Genomic DNA, 25,982 nt, shown 5'->3' with positions numbered 1-25,982 from the left:
AATGTCAAGGATATTGATCAAAAGACTGGATTATTACAAAATAAGCTATATGAGTTAAATGGCCTTTTCTGTTTCTTTATTTCTTCATACCTTGTTTATGATCCAATCTGAAAACAAACTTACACATATGTAGTTCACATTTGTTTTCATTATATCATCAAGAAAACAGCTAGATTCATGTGGAAATCTCTTTAAAATATTATCTAAATTCACAATTTGCATTTGTTATTGATTGCAGATAAAAAGTAAACACCAAGGTGATTCACAGATACTGACTGTCTCCATTCGGGATTTATAAATAGCTGCTTTTATAAATGTTTTGTGTGGAGATCATAGAGTCATAGAGTCATAGAGATGTACAGCATGGAAACAGAGATCAATGGAGTCTTTTAAGAATTGAATACATACAACAGCCTTACTTAGCCTGCCACTATACTATCACTTCCTAGTCAATGGATGACTTTTGGTTTAATAGCAAAGGTAGTGTAGCCTCTTCCACTTTACAAATTCTTCTGTATAACTGAGAATCGAGTTGCACTTTGACCTAAGAACCAAGTCAGTTCTTGGTTGGTAGCTTGGCATTTCCTTAAATTACATGAACAGGGAACATGACATTGGTCAGGTGTAAGCCATGTTTTAGCAGCAGCTGGAAAAATGTGACTGTCAGAATGGCCACTTGATAAAATGATTGCATTGTTGCTACTGTCACGAAAGCAGTGATATCTCCACAATACTATCCACCACACTACCAGAATGTTAAAAAGATAGCCAATGAATGGAATTCTGTAAGTGTTTACTCTGCATTTATCTGTAAACTAGTTTACAGTTTAGCTTGTATAACTCAGCAAAATACAACTATTAATTAACTAATGTTACACCTTTTTGAAAGCACATTGGAATGCATACATGATTGTATCATCAGCAGTATGTTATCATGCAGCACTGGATGTGATAATAGAATTCTACATGTAACTGGTACCAGAATCCAGAACATGCATTGAATGGATTTTATTTCTGAATGCTTAGGTACAGATCGCAAAAGCCTGATATTCCTCAAAGCGTGGCAGAATTTTCCTAGCCCTTCAGTGGTGTGGCTAATGAGGAGAAATGTGCGAAAGTAAGGCAAGAATGAAAAACTCAATCTCAAATCCAATTATTTAAACAGTTAGATCAGAATCTTGTCAATAGTGGTCATTACCTTATTTCCATAACGTGCGTTTTCTTATTAATTAACCTAATGTTATCTGTATACATTTGCTGTTAAATACAAGCACCCAGTTCTTGACTTAAAGGTGAAAACTTTGTGCTTAACATAATAACAAGAGCTGGATATTTTTGTTGCAGACTGATTAGAGGAATGCACATACAGGATAAAATAAAGCAAATCAAATTTGCAGCTCATTGGCTGCTTATCTAGGCTTTCACCTTAAGGTCCTCTCACTAATGTCTCATTACATTCTCCATGGGCTGCAAACACAGAATTGAATTCCTACAGTTCTGAAAGAGGCCATTTGTCTGTATTCACCCTTTGAAGAGCATCCCATCCAGATCCATTCCTAGCCTCTCACTCTATTCTAGTAACCTTGCATTTACCATAGCTAATCCACCTGGCCTGCACACTATGCACAATTTAACATGGTCATAACTTAACTTGCACTTTTTTGGGCTATGGGGGTGGAGGAAGCCCATGCAGATAGTCATCCAAGGCAGGAATTGAACCTGGGTGCCTGGCACTGTGATACAGCAGTGCTAACTACAGTGCAACTGCATCAGCCCTTTCTCTAGCCTTAATTGATGGGAGTCAGCACATGCATGACAAATTTTCGATTAATTGATAACATACTTCAGCAATTCATGATTGCGCTTTGGAGCTCACAAATTCCTTACGTTGCAGTGCTCCTGTCAAGTTGTTCTACACACAGGGACACAAACCCATTTCATACATCAGCTGAGGGTGCATTTTATGACTTTTAGCTTGCTTTCTTAGTGCTTACTTGCTTTGCACCTACTTGAATGCTCTCAGCACCTTTGCCTTGTCTTACCTTTTAGCATGTTATTGCTTCAATAAATACTTGCAGACTCACAGCTTCTCAGGTTTGACTGGATTTTCAACATGGAAAGAAAGCCAAGCAGCTCGTCATGGTTATGTGCACTAAATAGTCAGGGGTATGCACACGTTGGTGAATGCCACAGGGATGCCTACAGGGATTCTGGGAATTTTAGGCAATAAATATCAGGAAGGTTTATTGGGGGTCAGTCCTTACAATGTAGCGTAAAGTGGGAAACTCGTGGGGATGGGCAGTCCACCTTGCTGTTGATCCCTTGTTTAGTTGTTTGTTATCAAGAGAAGGTATGAGAAAAGGCATTCTCAAAAATGGCTCTGGCAGGGGCAAATCAGCAGATGCATTGCCTAAAGTGCCTACTCCTGGCAGCCATGTTATCATCCTAACAGAAATGACAGCTGGCACCAGAGTGCGTGCACTGCATGGGTGCATTTGGAAGATGGAATGTCATAAAAATATGGATGCTACTCAGTTGAATTTCACAGTGTCTCTCTCCAAATAATGCATCAGAAATAAATCTATACCAGATGTCTCCACTTTCAGCACTTCTTATTTTTATTACTATTGAAGTTACAGTGTCTCGCTGATTATTTGCTTGCATTTTTAAAATTGTTTACCAAACAAAGAAAACATTTTTGAGATCTCTTCTGAAGGAAGTGGAAAATGTTCAGAAAACTAAACGTTCAGAAATATTGGATAAAGTGTCCTCACAACAGTGCAGAATTACAACCAGTAAGTCCAGCTGTTTGCAGACCTGTGCGGAGAAAATGTGAAACGATTCTGACATGGGAGGTTGTATGTTTCTATGTACCTGTATGTGAGAAATGTATAATAACAATGGATGAGGAATGACATTTAACCAATCTTAATTCATTCATCCAGGAAGAGCTCAAAGTGCTCCCCACTGTTGCATCAGATTTTTAAAAATGATTCCAGGGTTTCCAATCTCAGTACTTCATCTGGAAACCTATTCCAAATGTTGACCACTCTTTAGAAGAAATTTCTGATACCTATATCAAATTTGTTTTTTTAGCAGCTTAGGCCCCTCATCCTTTAATTTATTCTCATCGTTTACAGTGGCTATCCAGAGTTATTACTTGTTAATTCATCCATGAGATGAGATTATCACTGGTTAGGCCAGGATTTCTTGTGTATGCTCAATTATTCTTGAGCTGGTGGTCATATGCCACCTGTTGACTCACTGTTGTCCATATAGTTTAGAGACACACAAAGCTGTTCAGGAGGATATTTCAGGATTTTGAACAAGCATCAGTGGTGGATTGCTAAAGTGCTTCCAAATTAGGGTACTCATTTGCAGAGAAACTTGATATAAAGTTTGTGGGCGGCACGGTGGCACAGTGGTTAGCACTGCTGCCTCACAGCGCCTGAGACCCTGGTTCAATTCCCGACTCAGGCGACTGTGTGGAGTTTGCACGTTCTCCCCGTGTCTGTGTGGGTTTCCTCCGGGTGCTCCGGTTTCCTCCCACAGTCCAAAGATGTGCGGGTCAGGTGAATTGGCCATGCTAAATTGCCCGTAGTGTTAGGTAAGGGGTAAATGTAGGGGTATGGGTGAGTTTCGCTTCGGCGGGTCGGTGTGGACTTGTTGGGCTGAAGGGCCTATTTCCACACTGTAAGTAATCTAATAAATGTGAAGGACAGAATTTACTTTTAGAATTAAATAACAATAAAAAAGGTGCAATGTCACTAGCTAACGGGAAGGATGTAGAGGTGCAAATTTACATGGAAATTATGGAGAAGAGCAGGCATGATCGGGTATCTGTAGCTACAAAGTTAATTATCTAATTGACTGGGATAGTAGTGGTATAAAAGGCAGGGAGGTGAAAGAGTTACCAGAATATATTCAGGGAGGTTTTAAGTCTTCTTTCCATCGATGAAAGCCTGGAAATTGCAACAAATCCAAATGCCCTATCATTTCTTCATTTGAAACCTGATTGCACTTCTGAGGAAGGGTCACTCGATCTGAAACATTAACTCTGATGTCTCTCCACAGATGCTGCCAGGCTTGCTGAGCCTTTCTGACAATTTCTGTTCTTGTTTCTGATTTCCAGCATCCACAGTTCTTTCAGTTTTTTGTGCTGTTCCTGGTTGTCCCATTTTGTGCTGCTATGAAAGTTCACCTTTGGAAACACTTGATCAACAAACTGCCCAGGTAGCTTAAGACGCACCTTTTCTGGAAATTATCTTTGATTCCCTCTGTTCAAAGAATATTTCACTGACCTTTCAAACAAACCAAATGTCTCTTTAATTTTACTTTAGAATCCAAATTCCCATGTGATAATATATTATACATTTTCATTATAAGGCAAGTTATGTTTAACCAACTTGCTGGAAGTTTTTGAAGAGGTAAAACAGAGGTCTGATCAGGATAATGCTGTTGATGAGGTGTGCATAGACTCTGAAAAGCATTGGTGACAGTGCTGCACGTTCGATAGTGAGCAAAATTAGAGCTCGTGGAATATAAGGGACAGCAGTAATATGAATTCAAAATTGCATAAATGCCAAGAAACAGAAAGTAATGGTTAATGAATGCTTCTGGATTGGAGGAAAGTTTGTTGCAGAGTTCCCCAGGAGTCAATATTGCGACTCTTATCTTTCCCTGATATGTGTTAACAATATAGATGTTGGAGTGTAAGGCACAATTTCAAAATTGGCAGATGATAAGAAACTTGGAAGAGCTGTAAACTCTGAGGAGGATGGTGTAGAACTTCAAAGGAGTATAGACAGTTTGGTGGAGTGGGCGGATAGGTGGCAAATGAAGTTAATGCAAAGAAGTGAGAGGTGATGCATTTTAGTAGGAAGAAGATGGAGAGACAATATAAAATACAGAGTGCAACTATAAGAGAGCTGTGGGAGCAGACAGACCCACATATAAATGTTCATAAGTCATTACAGATGACAGGACAGTTGAGGGATCAGTTAATCAAGCAAGCAGCTTCCTGGGATTTATTCATCAGGGCACTGAATATAAGAGGAAGGAGCTTATGTAGAACTAATGTAAGATGTTAATTCAACCCCAACTCAAGTATTGTGTCCAATTGACAGTGCCTTGGAGGGAACATTGTAGAGAGGGCAGAAGACGTTTACGAGACCATTTCCTGGGATGAGAAATATTTCAGTCATGAAGATAAATTGCAGATGCTGTGACTGTTCTCCTCAGAGAAGACATTGGTGAGAGGAGATCTGGTTGAAATATTCAAGAAAGAATTCGACAGTTATGTGAAAGGAACAAGCTGAAAGATTACACGATGAAGCATGAGGACGTCTCTCGAGTAAATGCTCATTTACAGAGCCAGCACAGACTCAGTGAACTGAATGGTCTCCTCTACTGTAACAGTTTCAGATTCTAGGCCAGCCTGAAGCCTCTTCTTTGATCTTTTCCCAGTGTTTAGGAACACAAGGAGGAATTGTTCAGCTCCTCAGGTCTATTCTGCCATTAGGCGGTTACTTCTTTGAAGCAAGGAAAGTGATCTGATGAGATCTTTTTCATCTGAATCAAAACCTTTTTTAATTGTACAGATAATTCTTAACTTACTTCATAATGTATTCCATTACTTTGTATGGAATCAATTGAAGACTAACAAAACTGTAGCCCCTCATGTTTGTTTCAGTGTGTTTTTAAATGTAAGCGCTTTGCCTACTTCATACAGTCATAGAGTCATAGAGTCATACAGCACAGAAGCAGAGCCGTTAGTCCAACCGGTCCATATCAACCATAATCCCAAACTAAATTAGTCCCACCAACTTGGCCCATACCCCTACAAACATTTCTTATTGATGTACTTATCCAAATGTCTTTTAAATATTGTAACTGTACCCACATCCATCACGTCCTCTGGAAGTTCATCCCACACACGAACCACGAAAACTTGACCCATTGCCCCTCATATCTTTTTTGAAGCTTTCTGCTCTCATCTTAAAAAATATGCCCCCTAGTCTTGAACTCCCCCACTCCAGGGAAAAGATACTTGTCATTCACCTTACCTATACCCCTGATGATTTTATAAACCTCTATAAGATCACCCCGAACCTCCAACGCTCCCGTGTAAAAAGTCCCAGCCTATCTAGCCTCTCCCTATAACTCAAAGCCTGCAATTCCGACAACATCCTGGTAAATCTCCTCTGAACCCTCTCCAGTATAATAATATCCTTCCTATAACTGAGCGACCAGAACTGGACGCAGTATTCCAGGAAAAACCCATCAACCTCCTATACAACCTTAATATAGCATCCTAACTCTTAACCTCAAAGTATAAAAGCAAATTATTGCGGATGCTGGAATCTGAAACCAAAAGAGAAAATGCTAGAAAATCTCAGCATCTGTAAGGAGAGAAAAGAGCTGACATTTTGAGTCGAACTAACCCTTTGTCAAGATTAGATTAGATTAGACTTACAGTGTGGAAACAGGCCCTTCGGCCCAACAAGTCCACACCGACCCGCCGAAGCGCAACCCACCCATACCCCTACATTTACCCCTTACCTAACACTACGGGCAATTTAGCTTGGCCAATTCACCTGACCCGCACATCTTTGGACTGTGGGAGGAAACCGGAGCACCCGGAGGAAACCCACGCAGACACGGGGAGAACGTGCAAACTCCACACAGTCAGTCGCCTGAGTCGGGAATTGAACCCGGGTCTACAGGCGCTGTGAGGCAGCAGTGCTAACCACTGTGCCACCGTGCCGCCCTTAAAGCTAAAAAAAGGGAGAAATAGGGAGGTATTTTTTAGCTTTGACAAAATGTCAGTTAGACTCGAAACATCAGCTCTTTTCTCTCCTTACAGATGCTGCCAGACCTGCTGAGATTTTCCAGCATTTTTTCTTTTGTTTTTTTATACTCAGAGGTCAGAGTAATGAAGGCAAGCGTGCTAAATGCCTTCTTAACCACACTATCTACATGTGATGCAAACTTCAAAGAATTATATACCTGAACCCTGAGATCTACCCAAGGCCTTACTTTTAATTGTACAAGTCCTGCCCCTGTTTATTTTATAAAAATTCAATACGTCTCATTTATCCAAATAAACTCCAACCACTATTCCTCAACCCATTGACCCAATTGATCACGATCTCTTTGTAATCTTAGATAACATTCTTCACTGTCAACTATATCACCAATTTTGGTGACATCGCATTTGTTGTTGGCATGTTTACCGAGCTGGGAAGTTGGTTTGCAGATGTTTTGTCCCATTTCTAGGTGACGTCCTCAGTGCTGTGGAACCTCCTGTGACGCGCTGGTGTATCGTGTCATTTGGAATTTATTTGGTTTCGTTCCTGCTGTTTTCGATTGCCGATTCTGGTTGTTCGCTACAGGTGTCGGTATATTGGGTCTAGATCAATGTGTTATGTTGATGGAGTCCGTGGATGAGTGCCACACTTCTAGGAATTCTCTGGCTGTCCTCTGCTTTGCTTGTCTTATGTTGTTATGTTGTTCCAGTTGAATGTGTGATACTTGTTGTCTGTGTGTATCGATACTTAGGATAGCTGGTCATGGCATTTAATGGCTAGTTGATGTTCATGAATACAGATGGTTATTTGTCTGCCTGTTCACCCTATATAGTGTTCCATTCAGTGTCTGGGTGGAATCTTGTGCACCACATTTGCCCGGCACATGATAGGTATTGGGTCTTTTGTTATGGTGAGTTGTTGCCTGAGCATGGCTATTGTTTATGTGCTGTCATTAACAAAGCAATGAGGACATGCCATGACCCAACATGCTAACTACTCTACCCTATATAAAAATAATCTTGGATCTGACAGCCAGACTTCTCCAGCCACTTGGATTTAAGACAACACATAAACCGACAGCCATGCTCAGCAGCATTTCGCACAAGGCTTCACAGCACTGAGATGTCACCTAGAAAGGGGATGAAGTGTTTGCAAAGCAACTTCCCAGCTCAGCGAACATACCCACAACAACTGCAACCGGCAGCTGAGCTACAAATCTTTACGCAAATCTTGATAATATCTGCACACTTACTGTGCCTTCTTTAAGCTCATCTACATGATTTACATAAATGACAAACAAAAGTGGACCTAACACTGATCTCTGTGGAACACCACAGGGTAATGGGCCTCCAGTCCAAAAAAGAACTCTCCACCATCATCTCTGTTCCCTGCCGTAAAGCCAATTTTGTATCCAATTGGCAAAATCACCCTGAATCCCATGTGATCTAAGTTTACTGATTTGTCCACCATGTGATCAAAGCCTTTACTAAAGTCCAAACAAACAATGTCTACTGCTCTGCCCTCATCAATATGCTTGGTTACTTCCTCAAAAAACTCAATCAAGTTTTTGAGGCATGATTTCCCTCACACAAAACCGTGCTGACCATCCTTAATCATTCCTTGCCTCACACAAGTGCACATCATAGAGTCATAGAGATGTACAGCACGGAAACAGACCCTTCAGTCCAACTCATCCCTGCTGACCAGGTATCGCAACCTAATCTAGTCCCACTTACCAACAGCCGGCCCATACCTCTCCAAATCTTTCCTATTCATATATCCATCCAGATGCCTTTCAAATGTTGCAATTGTACTAGCCTCCACCACTTCCTCTGGCAACTCATTCCTTACACATATCATGAAAAAGGTGCCCCTTAGGTCTCTTTTATATCTTTCCCCTCTCATCCTAAACCTACACCCTCTAGTTCTGGACTCCACCACCTCAGGGAAAAGACTCTGTATATTTATCCTATCCATGCCCTCATGATTTTATAAACCTTTATAAAGTCACCCCTCAGTCTCTGACGCTCCAGGGAAAACAGCCCTAGCCTATTCAACCTCTCCGTATAGCTCAAATTAAAAAATAAATATCTTTCAGAATCACTTCCAACAACGCACCCGCTACCGAAATCAAGCTCAGAGGTCTACAGTTCCCAGGCTTCTCCTTACATCCCTTCTTAATCAAAGGCACAACATTAGCCACTCTCCAGTCTTTCAGCATATATGTACTTACGTCATACAGTTATCCTGTGACTCAACAATATGAATTCATTTTTCTGAAATCTCCTGTAGCAATTTTGAGCACTTTATCAGACATAAATATCCTCTAGCAAGAAAAGTTGTTTGGCCTGATACTTTTAACCTGTCTATATAATCTGGATAATTCATAACTAAAGTATCAATAGAGCATAGTACCGTATATACTCAAGTAATAGTCAAATTTTGTTGACTACTTTTTAAGGTTAAATTTATGGGGGTGACAATTACATTGATACTATTCTTGAAGGGCTGAAATTCATGCCCATCAAAATTCATGCCATATCATTAGCAGAACCCCAACTGATCTTTCCTATGTCTTATGGTCTTATCTCCAAACGAATAAAGAAAAAAATGAATTATGGTTCGAACACAAGAGCCAGCGGACTGGAAAACCAGGAGCGGAGCTGAATAACCAGCAGACCGGAAAGTTGGAGCGGGACGCGACAGCCGGTACGCTGACTCATAAACAATGATCTGTTATTTGTGAAGAACTAGCGACGAAGAACTAGGATTGACTTTTACATGGGATATGTAGAAAATGCCATGTTATTTGGCCACAAATAGGGGGTTACGTGAGATTGAATATTACTCAAGTATATATGGTAAAAGAACAGTACAGCACAGGAATTGGCCCTTTAGCCCACCATGTCTTGTGCTGATCAGCATGCCATTATAAATTAATCCCATCTGCCTGTACATGATCCATATCCCTCTATTCTCTGCTTGTTCATGTGTCTGTCTAAATGTCTCTTAAATATTTGTATCATCTCTGCAACTATCACCCACGTTGTAAAACATAATTCCTCACATTTCCTTAAATTGTTCCCCTCTCACGTTAAACCAATGCCCCCTTGTATTTAACACTTCCTTCCTGGGTAAAATACTCCAATCATCCAATCTCTCCTCATATCTAATGCACTCCCCATCCAGGAAACATCCGACTGAACCTCTTTTGCACTTTCTCCAAAGCCTCTACATCTTTCCCATAGTGTGGTGACCAGAGCTGCACTCAGAACTCCACATGGGGCCTAACTAAAGTTTTGTGCAACATGACTTGCGAACTTTTATATCCAATGCCATATACCTTCTTTGCCACCTTATCTACTTATGTTGCCATGTTCAGGGAGCTATGGCCTTGCACACCAAAGTCCCTCTGTGTATCAAAGTTCCTAAGGTTTCTGCGATTCACTGTATTCATTCCTCTTCATTTGACCTCCCAAAATGCATCATATCACACTTGTCTGGACAAAACTCCATCAGTCATTTCTCCATCCACCTTTCCATCTTGTCTATATCCTGCTGTATCCTTTCATAACCTTGCTTGCGATCCACAATGCCACCAACTTTTGTGTTATTTACAAATTTACTATTCAGGCCACCTATCTTGTTACCTAAAACATTCATATAAATTAAAGCAATAGAGGTCCCAGCACCGATCCTTGCACAACCACACTAGTCACAGACCTCCAGTCAAAAAAAAATCCATTCATGATTACTCTTTGTCGTCTATGACTAAGCCAATTTTGTATCCAGCTTGCCAATTATCATAGATACCATGTGACTTAATCCTCTGGACTAGGCTACCATGATAGACCTTATCAAATGTTTTAGTAAGGTCCCTGTAGAAAACATTCACTGCCTAACCTCATTAATCATCTTTATTAGTTCCTCAAAATACTCAATCAAGTCTGTGAGACAAGATCTCCCCCACACAAAGCCACTGCTGACTATCCCTAAGTCCATTCTTCTCCACTTGCAAGTGAATAAAGTCTATAAGAAACATCTCCAATAATTTCCCTATCGTTAATTTACGCAGAGTTCTTTACGCAGAGAGTTGTGAGAGCATGGAGTGCATTACCAGCAGCAGTTGTGGAAGCGAAGTCATTGGGGATATTAAAGAGACTGCTGGACATGCATATGGTCACAGAAATTTTGAGGGTTCGTACATTAGGTTTGCCTTACATGAGGATCAATGGTTGGCACAACATCGTGGGCTGAAGGGCCTGTTCTGTGCTGTACTGTTCTATGTTCTACATTCTATGTTCTATAAAATACCTGTATTTTCTTCAGGAAAGGCATATTTATTTTGTCCTTTGTAATAATTTGGCAAGACTAATCTGTCAGTTTTAATTGGCTCATTAAAGTAGCAGGAGAAATTTCAATTGAATTTGTTATCCGTATGTTTATATCCCATGGTACATGTTCAAATCCAAGTTGTCTTACTACGCTGAGGATAAGCTAAAATATTTCTAGGCTTGGTCCTAGGTCTTGAGAAATGTATTCTGTTTCAGTCAATAGAGGTTGGCAAAGAAATGAAGACATTCTTTGCAGCACTGAAATAAAGCTGCAGTTATGTTTCAATTTCAACTAATTGAACAGTAATTATTTCAGACCCAATTCTTAGCTTAATGTCTGCTTTCAAGCCACAAGCACTCTTTCAAAACCTGGAGCATCATAAAAAACAGATTTTGCTCAGTGCTGTCTAATTAAATTCATCAGATTAGGTCTGTCATGCAGCTGTGTGTGTTATTACACAGCCATTCCTCAATTTATTTCTCTTCCTGAGACACTGACTTGCAAGCTATTGTTCCAATAATTGAGAGGTCACCTACATTATTGTGAAATCCTATAGCAGTACAATCCAGATGTTTTTGCTTCTTTTATTCAATGATTTATTTTTGAGATTTTTCCATATGTTTATGAGCTGTGCCCAGCTAATTATTTTTTTAACAACAGACACTCATACAAGTGCTTGTGTTCAACTCTTCTGATTTACATACAACTGCACACCGCTGCACTCAATTGCAAAAACTGCTTGCTATTCGCTGCTGAAAACTTTGCAAACCTCACTTCCTGTCTCTTGCACACTAATAACAAGTATGAGGACTTCTTTATCACTATAATTGACATTATTTGATTAGCTGCATCTGTCACTTTTTTCCCCTCCCCAAGTCTCATTGTGCCAAACTTCCTTTAAAGTTCCCTCCAGCCAAATCATGAACTTATGTTATTCTCTCATTTCTCTCCTATTTCACCAGATGCGCTCTCTCATATCATGCTGCCCACGCAAATTGCTTACTGGTTCATCGGCCATGTTCCCATTAAATTGCTGACCACCCACATTCTCTTCCTGTTCCCACGTCAGCCAATATTGCAAAAAGTCCCATGTTGTTGGGTGATGTTCCTCGCTGCTTCATATCTGTTGTCACCACCTCTCTCTTCCAAAAGACCCAATCTTTGATCCTCTCGTCCTTTCATAGCACTGCTCTAACTCCAACCCTACACCTTTCTGGTTGTGCTGTCACTTCCCAAATCTTTACCTTTTTTTTGCGGGACTCCAATGACTGAATTTTATGATTCCATTAGGTAAGGAGAGCAGGCAGGGATTTGCAAAGGTGCTTGCCATAGTCACAATTCCTGGTATCTATCCATCCCCTCTCTCCTAAACTGGCTGCAATTTTACCAGTGAAGGAAGAGAAGAGGGGTTGGAGGTCTGTTTGTCCGACAGCCTAACCCTATTGAGGCCTTGTCCAGCTCCATTGCAGCTGTTTCTCCTCTAACAGGCTGTAGCCCTTACAGTGGTCATGGTTCTTACTGATGCTGTTCACAACAAAGACCTTCCAGCCATATGATTGGCCAGCAGTTTGCAGACATGAGATTTCCTGATGGGAGCAGAATTCCTGCCTGAAGCCAATTAACCAACCCAATGGTGGCTGAATGGTGGTCAGTCAAGTTAATCAAAGCAAAGCAAAATCTGCCAAACCTTTGTGCTGAGAACATGGTGACCATGATCACAATGTAAACTTCAGACCCAAAAGCTCTTGTGGTGCAGTGGTCGTGTCCACAATTCTGGGCCAGAAGACCCAGGTTCAACTTTTACCTCTAAGCAGGTTGAGTAAAAATATCTAAAATTCAACCCCATGCTTGAATCACCTCAATCAGGTCTCCACTCCTGCTGCAGCACTAAAGCAGTTCTGATCTAAGTGGAATCTTATGTGACTGGGACAAAGGTAAACTTTCCATCCGTTTCCTTGCTAATATTGTAAAGACTGTTTCCTTTTATCTTTCTACAGTTTTGATTTGGGATTGAAATGAGAAAAGAACTCTTTTAAAAGTCAAGGGCTGTTGAAGGAGTGGTGCACCACTCAAAAGCAAGAAACCTGAGACTCATTGTAAGTACAGTTTGCACAGTTGTTTGTTGAAGTAGTTATGGAAGCCTAGCTTGCAGATAAGTAGAAGCCAAGGGAAGGCTTCAACTGGCAACAAGTAGCTGATTGGTCTGTGGATTAATAATCAGTTATCGATAACAAAAACTTACTGCCTGCCAACAACAGTGTTTCTAGCTCCAGCTGTGAACAGCTTAGGGGTGCAAATATTTTGGCAGAAACCATTGGAGCTCTGGAGGAGAAGAATTTGTTTTTGCTCTGTGGCAAAAAAAGCATCGCCAGCCTGAAGAAAGCCAATTTATTTTTCCTTCAGCAATTGATTTACTGGTAGCGCTTAACCAGTAAATCAAATACTTTATAAGTGGGAAGCAGGCTTCTATGAGCATGTGTAATCATCTGGAGAGGGAGAGTCAAGCTGTACACATTTTGACAAGCCAAAAGACCAACCCAGGAGACCCCGTCAACAGGGACCGTTAGATTGCCTTCCCAGCCTTCACCTCTGCCAATAACACCATGTTTGGTTTTTCTTGTCTACATCTGTCATGTGTCTGGATTGAACATGTTTATAAGGGCACTAGAGCTTTAACAAGTAGTGCTGCATGTTTCTGGCTCATAACTGTTTCCCTGTAGTTAGAATCTACTTATTAGTAATGAACAGTCATTCTTGTTAAGTACATAAATCTGGTTCATGCTTTCTGACAACCCGAATCTGAAAGACAGGGGAACATTGCAGACTTTTTTGAAATCTTTAACTTTTGTGATGACTCCGGATATCAGGACATGATTTTTAGTGTGCTATCCTAGTGATGTGTAACAAAATGTCTACAACAGATAACACGGTTGAGGATGATATGCTCCTCCACTGTCATTTAGCTGGGGTGACACAGGAATTACCTGTGCGATGATGTTTTAATTGCAGCCTGAAAAATCCAATGACTTCTCTTCCAATTCCCACTCAATTGACTCTGATGCACTGAAAAGGTCGAACCTTTGTGGCCTCCTATTTTTGTAACTACATACAGTTGTTCAATGACATCATCTGAAAGCTCAGAGATCACTTCTAAATGTAGCAATAGGCTTTGTCAGCATACCTCACAACCATCTCGCTCTGACATCCAGCATATCCTCCAATTAAATAGTGGGAAGACTGAAACTGCCATGACTGGTTTTCTTTGCAAATTCTGTTCCCAAGCTATTGACTTATTGCCTGTCTGAAACTGATCCAGATGGTTTGCAATCTCAGTGTAACATTTGAACACATCTAAGCTTTTGACCACACATATATAGCATCATCATGAAGAACATCTGTTTCCAAACTTGCTGCATCACCTGATCTTCTTTTTCCTCAGCACATCTGCTGCTAAAACTCTTATTGATTCATTTGTTACCTCTAGACCTAACTATTTCAATGTCTCCCACCATCTATCTCTCATAAGCTTAAATTCATTCAAAACTCTCCTTCCCATCTCCTTAAGGGGCAACTTTTTCAGGCAGAGGGTGGTGCATGTATGAAATCAGCTGCCAGAGGAAGTGGTGGAGGCTGGTACAACTACAACATTTAAAAGGCATCTCAGTGGGTACACGAATAGGAAGGATTTAGAGGGATATGGGCCAAGTGCTGGCAAATGGGACTAGATTAATTTAGGATATCAGGTGGATAGATGGATTGGACAGAAGGGTCTGTTTCCATGTTGTACAGCTCTATGATTCTATGACTCTATAACTGGCAACAAGTCTCATTCACCTGCCCCACTGTAGTTGCTGACCTACATCAGTTCATCATTAACCAACGTCTTGATTTTAAAACTTTTATCCTTATTTTCAAATTCCTCCATGACCTCACCCCTTCTAGCTGTGCAATCACCTGAGATATCTATGCTTGTCTAATTCTGATCTCTTGTGTATCCCCTAATTTAATTGCTCTCCTATTGGCAGCTACCTGGAACCTAACCCGTGGATTTCTCTGCCCAGAATATCTCAGACTCTTCACATGGTCTTTGTGCCTTTAAAATGTTTATTAAAACCAATCTATTTCATCAAGCTTTTGGTCATCTCCCCATATGACTTGTTGTCAAAGTCTGTTTCAGAACGCTTTTGTGAATTACCTTGAAACATAAGATCTGATCAACATTCAGCCACCACCGAAACCGCTCTTTCTTCCTTTTTTCTACACTTTTGATATCAATAACTTGTGTTAGGGTCTAGTTCCAAATTCACTATCTCAATGTAGGGCAATTCATTATCATTGAATCTCTACAGTGCAAAAAAAGGGCCATTTGGCCCATCACATCTGCACTGACCCTCTGAAGAGCTGAAAATGTGTTGCTGGAAAAGCGCAGCAGGTCAGGAAGCATCCAAGGAGCAGGAGAATCGCAGCAGGTCAGGCAGCATCCAAGGAGCAGGAGAATCGACGTTTCAGGCATGAGCCCTTCTTCAGGAAAAGCCTGCTGCACCTTTCCAGAAACACATTTTCAGCTCTGATCTCCAGCATCTGCAGTCCTCACTTTCTCCTGACTAGAGCCTCCCACCCAGAACCAACTGCACTCAGGCGACATGGTGGCTCAGTAGTTAGCACTGCTACCTCAGAGCACCAGGGACCTGGATTTGATTCCACCTCGGGCGACTCTCTGTGCAGAGTTTGCACATTCTCCCTGTGTCTGTGTGGGTTTGCTTCGGGGGGTCCGGTTTCCTCCCACAATCCAAAGTTGTGTAGGTCAGGTGAATTAACCATAGTGTTAGGTGCATTAGTGAGGGGTAAATATGGGGAATGGATCTGGTGGGTTACTCTTTGGGGGTCGTGTGGACTTGTTGGGCCGAAGGGCCTGTTTCCATACTGCAGGGAATCTAACCTAATAATCCTATATTTTCCATGGCTTATTCACCTAATCTGCATATCTCTGGACACTATGGGCAATTTACCATGGCCAATTCACCGAAACAGAATATCTTTGAACTGGAGGAGGAAACCACAGCACCCAGCAGAAGCCCACATGGACACAGGGAGAGCATGCAAACTCCACACAGACAGTCACCCAACGGTGGAATTGAACCTGGGTTCCTTGGTGCTGTGAGGCAGTGGTGATAACCACTGAGCCACTGTGCTGTCCATGTAGTCTATATTAAGTGCTGGGGAATATTGAACACCACAGCCAAGCTTTCCACTTATCAGAAATAATCATTTCCAACTTGGGTAGAGTAGTTGGTGGGAATGCGCAATTGACAGTGACAAAATGGAACAGTGATGAATGGGGTGAAATTTGATAGAAACATTTTACTGAAAAGGCAGGCTATAGTTAGCGGGTGAATCTTATGAGTTGTATGGCTTGCATTTCAAGTCATTAGAAGAAGAAGGGGTTATTATAACAGAAGTCCTTGCTATGATCTCTCAATCCCCCTCGAGATGCGATAGAGATATCAAAGGATTTTATGGCATCAAATTTGCCACCCTTATTCAAGAAAGGGATGTAAAGTCATTTCTGATAACAATCGGCCTGTCCATTTTACATCAATAAATTAGTAAACATCAGTTGTTTTAGAGAAAAGAAAAACAGGCAAACCTCAATCAGCAGTTAGAGGATTTTGCATTAGTTGAGGAGATCCAGCACAAATTATACAATTTGGGAACATACCAATCGAATGACGTTTTTGATGAATTGTGTTTTTGAAGGGACGGTCGTGGATTTTGTCTAAGCATTTGCCAGGTTACCACAGAAAAGGCTGGTTAAAAAAGTGGTTCAGGAGAATGTGTCAGGTGGATAAACAAAAAAAAGGAACCCTTGCAGCTGATGTTGTTGTCCCTCCTCCCTAAGCCAAGGACATTGAAGCTCTCTGTAGCATCCCTACTGTTGCCCTGGCTGCTTCCAGTAAATACAGCACAGATCTATAGTCTAAGAAATAGATAGTAAATGTATTATAAACCTATGACAATATTTTTATTTTCTACTTTATTGTCTCAATTTTATTACTGGGGGCTTACTGAAGCTTATTTAGCAATCAAATTCTTCACAATCCTGGAGAGTTCAATTCAGTGGGATGTCAATGCAAATTTGTTGAATAATTTTCTGGAACCACATTTATGTCCTTTACAAACAAATGGGAGTCTGCTTTATGTAATGCAAACTTATGTGTACTGCTTATTATTCATTTTCATCTTTATTATTCTACAGAGCAAAGACATGTCTCCAAAGTTCCATTTGATAAATGTTCCTTTCTTAGTGCATGTTGAAAAGTTTTAATATATGATTTTCAAAAAAAAATCATTGGAGATCTTGAATATTAACCCCACTGGATTCTGATCTAAACTAATATGTTGAATTGATTTAATTATTACATAGAACAGAATAATATGTGAAAAGAGAAAAAAATTAAGTACAGCTAAGCATCTATTCCACATTACCTGCGGCGATATAAATTGTAGGTGATTTGAAGACTTCTTCTTAATTACTATTTCATTGCATCTGTGTAATAATGTAAATTGAATTTATTTGAATTGATTGCAGAGTGGGATTTTACAAATGTCTAGGTAGATATTCTCTCAAGCTTCAGCCTGACTGCAATATCCAAGTTCTTTCCCTCATGGATTTCAATTAGTTACTATTAATTTTATCTGTAGCAGAATTGAAGAATAAAATATCATGGCCCACGACATATTGGCGTATTACTGCATCTTCCCATTGAGTGACAGGATACAATTCATCTTTGCAATTCCCAGCCGCAGTTGACCTGCCACAGAAATATTTCCAGTGGGAGTTAGGCACTGCCTCAGCAGTAAGGCAGGAAAGCTACTCATCAGATGCCCCAGGTCATTTCCGCAAAGCTGACATTTCTTGGGCACAAAACACGGAGGCCCAAAAGCAAGTCTAAGCTCAGCCGAAGAATTAGGTATTACACAGAAAACCAAAAGGGATTTAAAATATAAGTTTAATTATGGTTGAAGAGAATGAAAATTAAAGTTATATCTATTGAGTTTTGATTCATCATTAAGTCTACATTTACCATTGAATAGACGTGTATTCTACAGTTTTCTGTTTTGCTTTCTTCCCCTTTTTTTTGTTCTTGATTCATGGGATGAAGATGTTGTCACTAGGGCAGCATTTACTGTCCTTCGTTCATTACCCAGAAAGGAGTTGAGAGCCAACCACATTGCTGTGGGTCTGGAGTCACAATACAGGCCAGATCAGATAAGGATGGCAGATTTCCTTCTCTAAATGACATTAGTGAACTAGACAGGTATTACTGACAATTGATTCGTGGTCATCATTAGATACTAAATTCCAGATTTGTTTTTCCTTTTGTTATTATTGAATTCAAAATCCACCATCTGCTGTAGTGGGATTTGAACCCAGGTCCCCAGACAGTCCAGTCAAATCCCCTTAGGCCATTGCCTTCTCACTTCTGATTTTGTGAATGCCTCAGCCAATAAGGCAGGATGTTACCGATGGTTTTCTTTTGTGTGTCAGCTTTTGTAAACAAGCAGATGCCTCCTGTGAACTAAAACCTGCCTTTCTACTTAGTATTTTGGACACTGCCTGCAAACAATAAATCTGATTACCAATAATAAGAAGAATGACCATGTGAAAACAAGAATCAGTGATGCATGTATTTGAACATTGTATTTAAATTTGTAACTCAGCCTCTTTGCAGCCAACAGAAAACAACATTTGAACAGCTTTCATCAAATTACTGACTAGATTTTATTAGAAAAATGAAATAATAGAAGCAAAATGGATCTGTAGAATACCAACGGTAGTTTGATTTTTTTTTACTAGCATTTTGAAACTGCTTCAAAACATTGGTGATTTCAAATCCTTTATGATCCTAGCTTTCTTCTATAGTTGGATTGTGAAGAAAAGGTTTTACACCAGAAGCTACCCACAGAGCTTCCCATTTGGTTCTATATATTTGGACAGCAAGAAGAAATCTGAGGACTCGGCAAGATGGCGATGATTCTGTAGAACTACTGAGGACAGCTCTGTCTAACAGCCAAGGCATACCGGTGTTTTTTGCCATCCCTGGCCAACTTGTATGGTGGAATTATTATTTTATAACCTTATAGATCACATATTTGTTAATATTTGGGAGTGGGAAAGATGCCAAAGGGGAAAGCAGCAAGCAAACAGCAGTATGGAGGACACTCCCCTGCGCACCTACCACACCAGAGACTGCAGCAGCAGCAGCCTCTCCTGAACCCCTTGGAGACCTGACAGACTCACAGGAATTGGCTGTGGCGATGGAGAGACTTACCTTGAAAGTTGGGGCTGCAATTGAGGAAATCCATGGGGAGATTCGTGCCCAGGTCCAACCTATTGCATCCATGAACAGGAGATACAGGGCCTCGGGGAGAGGCTGGAGGAGGTGGAGGGTTGAACTAAAACCTCGGAAGCTGCGATGGAGTCCTCCTCCAGTCAGATCCAGGTGCTGGAGCGAGAGGCGCAGGCCTTGCGAGACCATATCGACATCCTCGAAAATCGAGGTCGGAGGATAAATCTCCGAATTGTCGGGCTCCCTGAAGGTAAGGAAGGTGAGCAGTCAGTCAGCTTCTTTAAAACTGGCTGCCAAAGTTTTTGGGCCTTCACATTGAATCTAGATTGAACGAGTGTATCGGGTTGCAGTGCACAGATCAGGCCCAGTGCAGCACCCCCGCTCGGTCCTAGTGCACTTCCACTCATGTAAGGACAAGCAAAAGGTCATGGAAGCCTCCAGATCCTTGGGAAAAGATCCACAGGCACTGCTGTACAAGGGTCAAAAATCATGTTTTTCCAGGATTTCTCTGCAGCTGTAATTCGAAAGAGGAAGTCCTTTGATGAAGTTAGAAAGAGGCTGAGGAACTGGGCATCCAGTACTCCATGAGACACCCCGCAGTGCTCCATTTCAGCCACGAGGACTCAGTTTATACATTTGACTCAGTGGATAAAGTTAAAAACTTTGTGGACACTTTAAAACAGACTGGCCTGAAGAATACAGTTAATGTTTGTTCTCTTTTCTATCTTTCCCCATGTTTTTTCTTCCTTTTTTAAAAATTCCTTTCTTTCTCCCTAATAAGGAAAGGGGGGAAAAGACCTTGGAATAAGTTGTTCATTGTTTTTAAATAACTGGTTTTCTGATGGGAATTTTTGTGAATGTTCTTTGTTGTCTCTCCTCCCTTTTTTTGTTTGTTCTGTTTCACTTTTAGTCACAAGTAGGGGTGTCATGAAGCCAGGGATGGGTGGAGTGCTCATCCCGACTTTGTATTTTTTCTGTTGATTGAAGGATCATCTCCTTGTTTCTTTTTCTGGCCTAAGGCTGCGGCACAGTCCAGGTTTGAAGGAGTTGTGAAGGAGGGGAGGGGTAGGGTGAGTGTCCCCTATGGGCAGGGGGTACAGTCTTCCATTCAAGGTTTTATTGTTGGTTTTCTTTGTAGTTTTTTTGCTAGTAATAATGTTTATAGTTATGATAGAGTAGCTTTTGTATATATAGTTTTTTGATTCTATGAGTTTTTATTTACTTATGCTCAGTGCTTTGTAAGTAGGGTTCTTCCTCTGAGGGGTTCAAGGGTCTCTGAAAGGGGAAATGGCTAAGTTCCTTATTAAATGGTGTACCTGGAACATTAAGGGAAATCATTCGCCTTGTAAAAGGAAAAAAGAGCTTTCTAGCCTTAAGAGGGAAAGGGTTGATATTGCTTTGTTGCAGGAAACCTATCTCGATGATGGGGAACACCTGAAATTATAACAGTGGGGTTATGACCGAGTATTCTTTTCATCATTTACTACTAAAAGTAGGGGAGGGGTGGTACTTATCCAAAAAAATCTGCCGTACACATTATTAGAGCAGATGAAAGATGAGCAGGGATGGTTTGCGATATTTAAAGCCCTGATACATGGGGAGGAATATGGCATTTTAAACATCTACTGTCCTCCGGCACATCTGCTCAAATTTTTGATTAGTGCTTTCTCTAATCTGAGAGCTTTTGGAACACGGCACATTATTATAGGGGGGGGGGGGGGGGATTTTAATTGTCTTTTGGATCCGACAATGGACAGGATGCCTTGTGGGCCTCCAACTATTTCTTCGCAGGTCAAGCAGGTGGTTGACTTATGCGAGGAGTTGGGGCTGGTGGATAGTTGGAGATGTCTTCACCCTACCGGCAGGGACTTCACCTTTTTTTCAAACCTACATTAATGTCACATGAGGATTAACCTCTTTCTGGCTCGCTCGGCCAATCTGGATTTGATTATGGGTTGTAAAATTGGGAATATAGCTATCTCTGATCACGCGGCGGTATATTTGGAGGTTAAGGCCAAGAGTGAAGGGCTAGATTTGCAGCACTGGCATTTGGACCCTTTTCTCCTTAAGGAATCCAAATTTGTGGAATATGATTTGAAGGAGTTTCAGGAATTCTTGACTATCAACTCAGGCATGGCTAGTAGTCCATCTCTGCTATGGGAGACTGCTAAGGCCTTTGCTAGGGGATTAGCTATTTCCTATTTGGTTAGCCGGAAACGTCAGGAGGAGGAACAGCAGCGTCCACTTGAGACGTGGTTGAAAGCCGTCGAGGTGGCACATTTTGTGCGGCCTTCGGTGACTAAGCTACAGCGGATCACGACCCTCCGGGCTGCCTTGGATTCAGTACTGACACAAAACACAAAGAAAGAACTTGCTTTTGCAAGACAATGGCTGCTCGAATATGGAGATAGGCCAGGGAAGTATTTACCATACCTGACTAGGAAAAAGTGTGCTCCTCAATCCATTACTGCAATCAGAGATAGCACTGGGGTCCTTACATACAATGCTAAAAAGATTAATGAGGCTTTTCAGAGCTTTTACTCTGAATTATATCGGTCTGAAGGTTGTGAAGACAGGAGGGCTAAAATGGAAACCCTTTTTAAGAACCTGGACCACCCAGGGATAACCTTGGAACAGGCCTCTCTCTTTAATGGCCCCTTGACAGTTCAGGAAATACAGGACGCAGCTAGGCAACTTCAGAGTGGCAAAGCATCTGGCCCTGATGGTCTTCTGGATGAGTTTTATAAGGAGTTTATAGGGATTCTGTCAGGCCCGATGTTGGAGATGTACAATCACTCCTATATGCATGAACGCCTACCACCATCTTTGAGAGAAGCTAATATTTCCTTAATTCTTAAGAAGGGGAAGGTTCCTGAGGATTGTGCCTCATACAGACCCATTTCTCTATTGAATTCAGATTTCAAGATTCTGTCTAAGATCCTGGCGCTGAGATTGGAAAGGGTGTTGCCTCATATTATTAAAGAGGACCAGACAGGCTTTATAAGGGGCCGTAGGTCCTTTAATAATATTAGAAAGTTGCTGAATGTGGTCCAAGTTTGACAGCAACGATCGATTCAGGAGTTGGTGATTTCCTTAGATGCAGAGAAAGTATTTGACTGGGTGGAATGGCCGTATCTTTTTTATGTCTTTGAACAGTTTGGGTTGGGTGGAGTCTATGCTAGGTGGGTGGAGGTTTTATATCACCACCCTCTGGCCGCAGTCATCACCAACAGGGTGAAGTCTGGGAATTTTAGGATTGGTGGGGTAGTCAGCAAGGCTGCCCCTCTCACTGTTTTTGTTTACGTTGGTGATACAGCTGCTGGCAGTGGTCATTCGTCAGAACGTCCACATAACCCCTCTGGAAGTGGGATCGAGGGCACACAAGATTACACTGTATGCGAATGATATCCTTCTGTTTTTATTGAACCTGATGACCTCCGTACCCCATTTGATACAATGTATCAATTCATTTGGGGCTATTTCAGGATATAAGGTTAACTTTGCAAAATCGGAGGCTATGCCTTTGGTGAACCTTAAGGATGTGCCAGAAGTTGAAGGTAGCCCTAAGTTCCCTTTTAAGTGGTCACGGGCAAGGTTCCAATACCTAGGCATTTTTATTACCCCCAATTTTGATCTGTTATTTTGGACTAACTTTGCTCACTTGCTCGACAATATTAAGCGAGATCTCCAGAGATGGGAGGCTCTTCCTATTTCATGGCTGGGCCGAATATCTCTCATTAAGATGAATGTCCTTCCTCGGTTGCTTTATCCCATGCATATGCTCCCTATAATGTTTTCCAGGTCAATGCTGCGGAAGCTTATGGGGTGGTTTGGTTCCTTTATCTGGCATCGTGGGCGGCCCCTCATCAAACTTACTAAATTGCAGTTGCCTCAAGGAGGGGGAGGAGTTGATTTCCCAGACATCAGAAGGTATCAATTGAGTTCCCTGCTGTCCTTTGTCTGCGATTGGGGAGGTAACGATCCAAACTCAATATGGCTGGATATTGAGGCCTCCCAGGCAAAGTGCCCTCTTATTAACCTATTGTTCATGGATAAGATGAGGACAGTTATGGACCACTGCCGGAACCCCATTGTCATTAGTACAGTCAAGGCATGGAGGGCGATGCGTCAGAGTGAGGGTTGTTTATCCAAGACTTTGCCACTTACATCTTTAGTTCGCATGCCAGGGTTCCGACCAGGGATGATGGACTCAGGGTTCAAACTATGGGCAGCGAGAGGAGTTTCTGGTTTGGGAGACTTGTTTGAGTGGGAATTTTGATGTCTTTTGAGCAACTGAGCCGCTGATACAGTTGCCCAGCAGAGACCTTTTCCATTTTTTTTCAGGTTAGGGATTTCATCCAGAAGAAGATTATGCTTCTCACTAAGCCCGATAAGCCCAATACAGAGAGGTTGTTGCTACGTTCCACAAGCACCCTTTCGGTTAATGCCCTCTATTGCCTGCTGGGTGGCTGGGCCTGGCAGAAGATTAATCGGTTATGTGAGGTGTGGGAGCAAGAGCTAGGAGTGGAGATCTCTTTTGAAACATGGGAGAACATATGGGAGAATACTCGAAAGATCTCAATCTGTTTTTTATTGGTGTTGTTTTGCACAGTGTTAGGGTTTGTTATGTATTATAGGGTAGGTTAGCAGTTGGTAGACAGTAGTTGTATTGAAATTTGTGCTTTTTTTTATTTTTATGAGACTGATATTTGTTATTGATTATATTTTTCAATAATTTTATATGTTTGTAAAGTTAAAAAAATGCAAATAAATATGTTTACAAAAAAAAAGAAATCTGAATGCTACCAATCTCCCTTTTGTCTCAGAAGGAACAAGAAGAGAGATATTCCTCATAATTTACTAAAATCGGTTATTAAATAGATTTGTATCTCACACTGCAATAAAACGTATAAAACAGGGTCATAACATTTCCCAGCTGAGAAAACAGGCACATTATACTCTCTGAGTTAGGCCAGTCTCTTACATTCACCTGTTTCCTTCTCTGAAATAAATTCACTCCCTCATAACCTCACAATACTCAGGCCAATATCAGGAATTCACCTCTTTAAATAAATTAGTATCCTCTCACATAAGGGTGCAACATGTAAGTAGAACACTGCACTGCATTAGGAATAAAGATAGGAGAAAGATAAAGACCACATCGGCCATCCTTCAGAATAAACAATGAAATATTCAATGTGTGAGCGAATCAGCAATACTTCCCACGGGCCATGGGTAATATTAGACACAAAGTAGACTGGAGAAAATTTAACACAATTGTCCAATCCAGAAAGTACTGGGAAAACCTTAAAATAACATATTCCACATCCTCCAAAACTTAACTGGGGAGTTTGGTTTCAAGAGACACATTTATTGATTTTAAAAAAATACAACATCTATTGTGAGTTTTGAAAGCTATAAAACAGTGTTTATCAAAGATTAACTGAAGGAATATTGTGGTGAAGTGGTTTAAGTTAGTTTTCTTTCAGAACTGCTTTAATCAGCTCAGAAGAAGAATTATACTAGACTCAAACCATTACATCTGTCTGTCTCCTCAGATACTGCCAGACCTGTTGAGTTTCTCCAGCAATTCTCTGTGTTTGCTCCAGAAAAGAAGCATAAGATTCTTTCGGTACAGATTGAAGTAATTGATGTCAAGTCACAGGAGCTTTATGTCGTATATGGCCTTTAATTTGCTTGATGCAAACACTTAATGTCAGATGTGGAGAAGTGTTTCATTTTCCAGGGTTGATGCTATCATCTTGATAAATACAAAAGAAAAGCCTAATACTGTGCACTTTTCAAACCTTCAAATTTTTTATTTACAAATTCATCTCAAAATAATGAGATGATTCTTGACCCAGAACTGAATCAGTAAAGACAGTATTTTTGGGCAGTTTATCTCAGAAATTCTTAGACTGAAAAGGTTTTAATTTATGTAATTAACTTTGAAACAAGGAACAATATTGAGGTTTGTTGATGATTCCATATTAATGGGTATGTCAAACTGATATTAATAATGCAAGACGTTGCAAGAAAACAGAAAATTTAGTAGAGTTGGCAAGTAGGTAGTAAATGCAATTAAATGCTGAGAATATGGCATCACTTTTGTAGAAAAGGAACAACAAACAGAAGTAAATCCAAAATTGTAGGACCAGGAATTCCCACACATTTCCTGTTGATACAATTACACTGTAAATATGACACAATTCCTAAATACATGCATAGGTGTTGTTTGCAGTCAAGATTAGAGTGGTGTTAGAAAAGCACAGCAGGTCGGGCAGCATCCGAGGAGCAGGAAAATCGATGTTTCAGACAAAAGCCCTTCATCAGGAATGAGGCTGGGAACCTCAGGGGCGGAGAGGTAAATGAGAGGCGGGGTAGGCCTGGAAGGGGAAGATAGCTGAGAGCTACATTTATTGTATCCTTTGTTCCTGATGCGGTCTCCTCTACACTGGGGAGGCCAGCCGCCTATTTGCAGAGCGCT

The 25,982-nt window shown here is 41.0% G+C and overlaps 2 long non-coding RNA genes across 2 annotated transcripts in view; both read left to right on the top strand.

Annotated features, from left to right (window-relative positions):
• Window positions 1–1,041: 1,041 nt before the first annotated feature.
• LOC132828206 (uncharacterized) lies at window positions 1,042–4,233 on the top strand. The gene is made up of 2 exons (XR_009646086.1): window positions 1,042–1,117; window positions 4,133–4,233. It is a non-coding gene; the product is annotated as an uncharacterized LOC132828206 (long non-coding RNA).
• Window positions 4,234–9,419: 5,186 nt separating this feature from the next.
• LOC132828178 (uncharacterized) overlaps window positions 9,420–25,982 on the top strand; it is a 32,377-nt gene continuing 15,814 nt past the window's right edge. Inside the window, exons 1-2 of the long non-coding RNA XR_009646083.1 lie at window positions 9,420–9,518; window positions 13,142–13,240. This is a non-coding gene — a long non-coding RNA (uncharacterized LOC132828178). The remainder of the gene's footprint in view (window positions 9,519–13,141; window positions 13,241–25,982) is intronic.

The sequence above is a fragment of the Hemiscyllium ocellatum genome, chromosome 26 (genome assembly GCF_020745735.1).
Source record: "Hemiscyllium ocellatum isolate sHemOce1 chromosome 26, sHemOce1.pat.X.cur, whole genome shotgun sequence".
In the NCBI taxonomy this organism is placed as follows: Eukaryota; Metazoa; Chordata; class Chondrichthyes; order Orectolobiformes; family Hemiscylliidae; genus Hemiscyllium; species Hemiscyllium ocellatum.
This window is presented reverse-complemented; position numbering and strand designations above follow the sequence as displayed.